Source organism: Lipotes vexillifer, unplaced genomic scaffold (assembly GCF_000442215.2).
Source record: "Lipotes vexillifer unplaced genomic scaffold, Lipotes_vexillifer_v1.1 scaffold426, whole genome shotgun sequence".
Taxonomy (NCBI): Eukaryota; Metazoa; Chordata; class Mammalia; order Artiodactyla; family Lipotidae; genus Lipotes; species Lipotes vexillifer.
The window spans coordinates 2,435,661-2,445,176 of record NW_006779491.1 but is presented as its reverse complement, the minus strand read 5'-3'; positions in this window follow the sequence as shown (position 1 = coordinate 2,445,176).

The window sequence follows — 9,516 nt, the reverse complement described above, 5'->3', positions numbered from 1 at the left end:
AGGAAAAGGAAGAGTGGCTGGCACCTGCCTAGCCCAGACCAGTTTCCGTTACAGTGCCCCCCAGTGGTGGCAGCCCATTCCCCCACATGCCATGCAGCTGGTGCTCCTCACTGGTGGGTCCCATCCATCCTCAGACTGATGGTGAGCACAGGCAGAGGCCCTGGCTGGTCTTCCTCATATCCCCAAGTCCTGGCATTGTCCAGGAGGCATGGCCACCCACTCACCCCTCCGACCACAGCCGCTCCTGGCTCTTTGCCATCCTCCAGAACTGCTTTACCTTTCAAACTTTGAACCCCATCTCCCACTCTCTGACTACAACCTCCTGGCCTTCCCAACCTTCTCAGAGACCTCCCAGCCCTTGCTGCTTCTCAGTCCTTCTCAGTCAGGCTGCAGCTGACTCCTCCAGCCTCGTGCCCCAGCCCTCTCCCTGCTCCACCAGCTGCTTCTTTGCCTTTGCACAAGCTGGTCTCCCCACCTAGAATGCCCTCACTGCTTTCTCCAGAGTTCTCTTTCCCCAGCCTTCTCTGTGCCCAGACCCCTTGGCATGGGCTTCCTCCCCTGAGTGGCTCATCCCTTCCTGCCATAAATCTTGTCTCCAATGGACATTTCACATTTCTTTATCTTGCCCACTCTATCCTCACTCATACCTCTCCAGCCATATTGGCCTCCTCCTTGCTCCTAGAACATTCCAGTCATGCTCCTGCCTCAGGGCCTTTGCTCTTGCTGTTTCTTCTGCCTAGGACATTCTTCTTCATATCTGCAAAGCTCACTCTCTCCTTACTACTCTGCTCAAATATCTCCTTTATAAATGGGGTCTTCACTGACTACCCTGAAAAAGGGCAGCCCTGCCCCTGGAACTCTCTATCCCCTTTCCTGCATTATTTTTCTACATAGCATTTTAGATATCAAACATTTTTAGATATTGAACATTTTCTTTCTCTCTCTCTCTTTTTTCTTTTTTTTGGTCTGTCTCCATGCACTAGAATATGCGTTCCACAAAGATGGGAATTTTTGCCTGTTCTGTGCACTGATGTATCCCCAGTAGCTAACAATAGCAGGTTCTCAATAAATCATTGAACAAATCTATCTTCTGCCACAAGTGTCTAATCCAGCTTCTGCTCATGGCTGGTGAGCTGTAAATTGCCTGGATGGAACAGCAGGTCTGGGAGCAGCCAGAGCCCTGAAGTCTCACAGCTTTCTCCCAGTCTGTCCAAGGCTTCAGTCAGGTGCTGAGGGGGGTAAGGAGGCACCTGGGCTGCTTTGCATGGCTGTGGGTTGACGATCTTAGATCCTTGGCAAAAAGCCAGAGGGTCAGTGAGGGCAGTGCCAGCCTCTGTCCATATCCTTAGAGGATGGGCCTGGCCCATCTCTGCCCCCTGGGCCTTTCCACAAGTGGATCTTGGCTAGTAGGCTGAGGCTTGGGTTGGGGCCAGCAGGAAATGGAAGGGATGTGGTGAGGGGTGAGAACTGCTGGAAAGGGCTGTAGACTCCGGTGTGCAGCTAACCCTTCTGGTGACCTCAAGTGAGTCACTAGCCAATCAGTTTCCTCATTGGAAAGTGATCACAATTTTCAAATGCTGCCACTATTATTACATAGAGAAATTAAAACCCAGATGATTAAAAAAATTTTTCTGATTATTTTCCAAGCCCTGTTACAGCTCTGGCCGTGTGGGGCACTCCATGGGGTTGCTTGGGAATCCTGAGTTCAGGAAGCAGAAGTTAGAAGCCTCAAATGTGACATCAGGATGGAATCAGGGAGGGGAAGTCTTGTTCAAGGTCACACAGCAGATCAGTGACAGAATGAAGACTGGAACTCCAGTCCCTCGTTTTCAGCTTGGGCTGGTGAGGGGAATCCCTGGGCCCCATGATCTCAGCTTCGAGATCTAACCCCTCGGTGAAACTAAGATGGGCTTCAGTGAAGGTGGGAAGGCTTGGGGGAGGTGAGGCCAGGCTGGAGCTGGGGCCACACCTCTGAGTCTCTCAAACACGAGTGATGAGACCCTGAGGCTAGGCACAGCTCCCACCAGCTCTCAGGAGAGTAGAGGTGAATAAAGCCCCGCATCCCAGCGCTAATCACTGGACCCATTGTACGCATGCGCCCTGCTGCACACCACACGTAGGGTTTGTTCTGCAGCGTGCACTCAAGGCCGCAGCAAGGCAGCTTGGGTGCCCCACCTCCTTCCACCCACCTTGGGGGCCGCCTCTAAATAGCCTGACCCTGGGGTTGCAGGGGCAGGGCGGGAGGAGCCTGGAAGGGGAAAAGTGTTTCTCACGCTCGGCCCCTTTTCCTACGCCCCGCCACCCGCACTCTCAAAGCCAGGCAGGCACGTGCGGTGCGCGGAGGGCTGAGAGAAAGGGAGTGCAGGGGGCACCTTGCCAGGGACTAGATGTTCATCGCTGGGTGTTCTATGTAAATGACACAGGAATGCATGGGCAGGAAGACAGCTATGCAGGGTGTGAGGAGAAGGTGGGAAGCCAGGTCTGTTGAGTGCCAGGAAGAGAGTTCCTGAGGCAGGGCTGCAGAGAAAAAAAACACCAGCCTGGGGGTGAAAAGTCCCGGTGCAAGTCCCGGCTCTGCTCTGCCTAAGCACACTGGGCTTCAGTTTCCCCGTCTGGAAAATGAGGCCTGCGATCCCAGCCCTGCCCACCTCTCAGCCCAAATGTGAAGGCAAAATTGGGAAGGTACAGGGCTTCAAGGGTCAGGGCCCCACTGGAGAGTCAGACAGACCTTTCACAGCTCCAACACTTCCCAGGGTGACCTTGGTCAAGGCAGGAAACCTCCCTGTGCTTGGCTCCTCTACCCGGCTGTGGGGGACGCTACTCCTACCAGCCAGATAGGACAGCTGTGACGATTATGCATATAAATGACTGGCACTGCCACTGAGTAGCTGTGTGATCTTACACAAGTTAATTAACCTCTCTGTGCCTAGGTTCATCATCTATAACATGAGAAAAATAATCCAAACTCATAAGACTGTTTAGAGGATTCAATGAGCTATTGTTTATAAAGTGCTTGGAACAGGGGCTGGCACATGGTAAGACCGTAGGTTTTAGCTATTGGTATTAGTATAAGGCCTGACCCACAAGGAAGCTCTCAAGAAATGCTAGAGTTGTCATTAGTAAATACTTGGGATGGTTGTCATCAATGGGCAAAGAAAAGCCAAAGGAGAGTTGGAGGAAGAGGGTAAAGAAGAGGCTGCAGTTAGAGCTTAGGAAGTTCGGATAGGTACAGGGTGCAGGAGGGGGACCCCAGGCCCAAGGCACCTGGTAACCCAGAGACATGCATCAGAGCAGAGTTCCGGCCAGAAGCAGACGCCTCAGGGAAACAGCCAATCAGGCCCTGGGCCACAGTGTGGACAGCCTCAGCTCTCAGGACCATTGGTTGGGACTCATTTCCTAAGTTGGGTGGGGCTTCATCAAGCCTCCCTATGCAGAGGACTTGGAATGGAGACAGGCTCCGGGCTGAGCCCCAGGCCAGGCCCTGCCAGGTGTCTGAGAGAGGCAGGCAGGCCCCGGGCAGACACCAGGTCTTCCAGCAGCCCTAAGCTCTGAGGCTGACACTGGGCCCCACCCAATCCGGGGGCCCTCACCTGGCAGCCTCCTTGGGGTCTCAGCCACCCCTGATTGCTGTGTCCCTTGCTTATCCTGAACCCTGCGTTTGAGCCCCCCAGTTTACTCCCCAGGAATGGAACACACTCACAGCTTATATATTTTTATGTACCATCTGATCTGAGCAAAAGAATGTATAAAGCATATATGTTTCTGCTCACCCACTTTTCTTCCTTCTACCTCAGTTTTGGTCCTGGGTCCCAACAGGCTAACTGCACAACTGATTCACTGATTCTCATGGCTCCTCATTTCACCCTGAGTGAAAGCAAAAGCCCTTCCAGTGGCTTACAGTGTCCTCGTGATCCCTCCCATTGACCTCTTCTGTTCTCCTGGCTGCTCCACAAACACACCAGGCACATGTCTACCTCAGAGCCTTTGTACCTGATGTTCCCTCTGCCTAGAATACTTTTCCCTCAGCTCTTCAAATAACTGGCTCCTTGTCCCTCCTTCAGGTCTCAACATCTCATAAATGCCTTCTTCATTCTGTCTCTGAGAACTGTCCAATCTCATTCCCACCTACACTAAGACCCTGTTACAACCCGAAGATATAGATGTTAGTCTCTTAGCCTTTCAATTTTTCTACAAATTCCAGGCCCTTCCCGAACTCCTAGAGTATTCTCCAGACCTTGAGCATCCACCCAGCTTATCAGCCATCTGGGTCCTGTTGGCAGTGTTGGTCTGAACAACGTCCACTCCTTCCATACTTCTGCTTTGAGGTTGGAGAGGGGAAGACAGAATCAGGGTTGAATGTTAAGGTGTGGGAACCCTGGTCCTTGCCCACAGAGGCAGCTGCCTAGCCCAGCAGACTGAGCTGATGTGAAACCAGAGAGGACACGACAAAGTAGAGCACTTTGTAACTTACTGGGAGACACTGGCAACCACTCTTTGGCCTTCATTTCTTCACCTGGAGAGTAGGCGTAGCAATACCTTTCTCCCAGAGAAAGAGGACACATGAACATGTGCTCTGGTGCTCATGAAACTGGAAAGTGCTATTAATATTGAGAGCTCATTGGGAATTCCCTGGCGGGCCAGTGGTTAGGACTCCACGCTTCCACAGCTGGGACATGGGTTCCCTGGTCTGTCTGGGAACTAAAGTCACACAGGCTGCACGGCTAAATGTGTATATATATATATATATATATATATATATATATATATATATATATATATAGGAGCTCATAAAGCAAAGATTGTCAACTGGCGAGTAGGTACGAGGATAAGGAGAGAAAAGCCTTGCTTGGGATGCAGTTGACGTCTGTCATTTCCACCTGCCCACCATTCTTTTTTTTTTTTTTTAATTTATTTATTTGGTTTCACTGGGTCTTAGTTGTGGCAGTGGGCCCCTTATTTGTGGCATGCCAACTCTTAGTTGCGGCATGCATGTAGGATCTAGTTCCCTGACCAGGGATCGAACCCGAGCCCCCTGCATTGGGACCGTGGAGTCTTATCCACTGTGCCACCAGGGAAGTCCCACCATTCTTTTATTTTTTAAAAAATTTTAATTATTTTTTATTCTTTCTTTTTAAATTAAAAAATATAATAAAGTATCTGGATTTTCCTTTGGGGAATTATCCATCCTCTCTCCCTGAGGCTGACAACCCTAACCCTCGTGGTGGGCATATGACCCAGGCCCAGCCAGTCAGGGTGCCCCACACCTCTCACTACAATGAAGGATTCGAGGATGGGTACACAACACACTGAGAGGGACTTGCTGGACTTGCTCTCAGGAAAGAGGCTTTCTCTTGGCAGAGATAACTAAACTGGAAGGTTGTGAAGCTGAATCTGCCATGAGGGAAGATGCTGCCTCAGACTGGAGTCAATGCATGGGAAAGTAGAGCTGAGAGCTGGAGAAGGAGCTGACAATCTTGACGATGATTTACTTTGAGCTCCTGGATCCAGACACTCCTGAAGCAATTAATTCTGAAATGTTCAGTTTCACGAGACAATCCTCTTTTTTGCTTCAGCTATTTTGAATTGTGTTTCTGCCACTCGTAGCATATGTCCCCTCTCCTGCCTGGATCTACCTTCACTGTTGATTTCCAATGTCAAAAATCACAGACTAGATTTTAAAAATCATGACAAAGTCAAATAGTATTATGTAGTAGAAAGAGCACTGTGTCAGATCCAGTGGAGAGAGCACTTCAGGGAGAAGAACAGAGTGAAAACAGTGTAGCTGCTTTTGGTCAATATTTACTGCGCAGCTCAGCATATCCCAGGCATTGTTCTAGGCATTAGAGATACGCAGTGAATGAAGCCGACTGAAAGTTCTGGCTTCATGGAGCTTACACTAAATGGAATAAAATTGTAATCAAAATTTAATCAAATGCTTATATAGGCCAGACACTTTTCAACTATTTGCTCATTTAATTCTCACAATAACCCTGTGTTGTAGTATTATTATTCGTGTTCATTTCATGCAGAAGAGGAAACTGAGGCCCAGAGAGGTTAAGATTTTGTGCCCAAGGTTACAGAGCTAGTAAATGGCAGCTCTAGGATTTAAACCCAGGATGTCTGGCTTTTTTTTTTTTTTTTTTTGGCCACACCGTGGGGCATGTGGGGATCTTAGTTCCCTGACCAGGGATTGAACCCACCCCCGCTGCAGTGAAAGTGCAGAGTCTTAACCACTGGACCACCAGGAAATTCCCCATGCTTTATTTTCTTTTTTTCTTTTTTTAATTAATTAATTTATTTTTGCCTCTGTTGGGTCTTCGTTGCTGCACGTAGGCTTTCTCTAGTTGTGGTGAGCGGGGGCTGCTCTTCATTGCTCTGTGTGGGCTTCTCATTGTGGTGGCTTCTCTTGTTGCAGAGCATGGGCTTTAGGCATGCGGGCTTCAGTAGTTGTGGCTCATGGGCTCAGTAGTTGCAGCTCGCCAGCTCTAGAGCACAGGCTCAGTTGCTCCATGACATGTGGGATCTTCCTGGACCACGGCTTGAACCTGTGTCCCCTGCATTGGCAGGTGGATTCTTAACCACTGTGCCACCAGGGAGGCCCCTCTCTGGCTTTCTTAACCACTATACTCTACTGCCTGGTATAGCAGTTAGCATTTACTGAGTCTTCTCTCTATGTCAGACACTGTTCTAATGGCTTAACATGCATAAAATCATGTAATCCTCAAAACAATCCATTTCACAGAGGATGAAACTGAGGTTAAATGACAGTAACAGAACTGAAATTTGAACCAAAACAGTATGGCTTGAGAGTACACTCTTTTTTTTTCTTCCAGCTTTATTGAGTTATAATTGACAAATAAAATTATAAGTTATTTAAAGTGTACAACAATCATCACAACAAAAAATTTTTTTCTATTTCTTTAATTTTGTATCTATATAAGATGATGGATGTTCACTAAACTTACTGTGGCGATCATTTCATGATGTATGTAAGTCAAATCATGACGCTGTACACCTTAAACTTACACAGTGTTGTATGCGGTTGTATCTCAATAAAATTGGAAGAAAAAAGATAACAAAGTATACAACGTGAGGATCTGATATACATTTACATTGTGAAAGGATTACCCCCATCGAGTTAATTAACACATCCATCACCTCACATACTTATCTTTGTGTGTGTGTGTGTGTGTGTGTGTGTGTGGAGGGGAACATTTAAGTTCTACTCTCTTAGCAAATTTCAGTTATACAATACAGTGTAATCAACTATAGTCACAAGAGTCCACACTCTTAACCCCTAGTGCATGAGATCTATAATGAATGAACAAAGGAATGAAGAGGGACCAGAAAACAGAAACCAGGCCCGGAAATGAGGGACAGCAAGAGGCCCAGCCCTGAGGCCCCACCTTTTCAGATTCTTTTCCATTATAGTTTATTACAAGATATTGAATATAGTTCCCTGTGCTAAGCAAGACTATTTCTGATGCATTGATTCGTGAATATTTATTGTGCATCTACTTAGTGCCAGGTACCAGCTCTGAAGCAGGGGAACCAGAGGGCACTTACACTAAGGCGCAGGTAGGTGATGGAGGTCCTGGAATGCCACACTCAAGAATATGGACTGGGTCAAAGGGGCAGCTGGGAGCCATGGTAAGAAGGATGGTGACAGAGAGGCCTTCCGACAATGACCACAGAGATTCCTGGTGGAGATGGCGTACCTCCTCCACGGAGTGGGGCAGCAGCTCCTGACTGCAGGGAGGGTGGGTGAGACATAAGCAGAAAAGAGGACACTTAGGCCTACCTGCCTGGCCCCTAGGGCCCTGCCAACCTTCACCCTCTGCTTGTGGTCACTCAGCCTCCATCCAGCCCTTCTCATTGCCTCCGGTTTCTTATTTATTTATTTTTATTGAAGGATAGTTGATTGACAATGCTGTGCCAATCCCTGCTGTACAGCAAAGTGACTCAGTTATACACAGACATACATTCTTTTCCATTATGGTTTATCATAGGGTATTGAATATAGTTCCCTGTGCTATACGTAGGACCTTGTTTATCCATTCTAAATGTAATAGTTCACATCTACCAACCCCAGACTCCCAGTCCATCCCTCTCCTTCCCCCCTCCCCCAGCTTGGCAACCACAAGTCTGTTCTCTATGGCTTCAGGTTTCTTAGCTGCCAGCGTTCCCCTCCCCTAACTCTAAACAATAAATTAATCAGTAAATATACAGTATGTCAGATGGTACTACGTGCTCTTAAGGAAATAAACAGGAATTTTAGCTTGAATCACTCCCTAACTTCTTTCTGGTCTTTGCTTCAATGCCACCTTCTCGGTGAGGCTTTCCTTAACCAAGGCGTTTTGTTTGTTTGTTTTTTATTTTTATGTATTTATTTTTGGCTGCATTGCGTCTTTGTTGCTGCGCGCAGGCTTCCTCTAGTTGCAGCGAGCGGGGGCTACTCTCTGTTGCGGTGCGCAGGCTTCTCATTGCGGTGGCTTCTCTTGTTGCAGAGCACGGGCTCTAGGCACACAGGCTTCAGTAGTTGTGGCTCGTGGGCTTAGTTGCTCCGTGGCATGTGGGATCTTCCTGGACCGAGGCTTGAACCCGTGTCCCCTGCATTGGCAGGCGGATTCTTAACCACTGCGCCACCAGGGAAGCCCAACCAAGGCGTTTTAAATTGCACAAGCCGGCCAAAATTCTTGTTTTTGTTTGTTCACTTGTGATCATTTGTCTGCCCCCACTACAATGTAAATTTCGTGAGAAAAGAGCTCACTTACCAGGGTATCCGTAGCTTTTAGAATATTCCCTGGCTCAAGAAATATTTGTCGAATGAATAAATGATTCTTTCCTTAAACAGTTAAAATGACAACTCTCCAAACTATTCTCCAGAAAAGAGAGAACAGGATAAGGTTGCACAGAGCTGGTGCAAACATTCCACAAAGTGATTAATTTTATACCTTAAGTGATTTGCCAAAGCTGGAAGGAGAACATGTTCGGTCAAGAGGACGGAACAAGAGGTAAGGGGTTATCTTCTGTTCCACAGCATCAGCTGCTTTTGTAATCAGAAGAGCAAAGAGAACTTGTTTTACAAAAAAAGAAGGTGCAGAGATCTGGGGTCCGGGTCCAGCCTCTGGGGAATGGTCTCCTTTGTCAAGGCTGGCTGCTTGCTCAGGGGATCGGTGGAGGCGGGTGGTGAGGTGCTCTCGCTTCTTTGCTTGCTCCCCCCAGACTCCCTGAAGACCACTAGAACTCTAGAAAGCTTGGGTGTGGTTGTGAGCACACCTGGTCTACTCCTGGCTCAGCTTGTGACAGGTGGTGAACCCATGACCCAAGTCTTTTCCCTTCCACAGGGCTTTGGTAAATATTCAGTGTGATAATAAAAGTCATTGTGGCTGTATAATATATATATATATATATATATTTTTTTTTTTTTTCTTCTTCTTCTTCTTTGTGGTACACGGGCCTCTCACTGTTGTGGCCTCTCCCGTTGTGGAGCACAGGCTCCGGACGCGCAGGCTC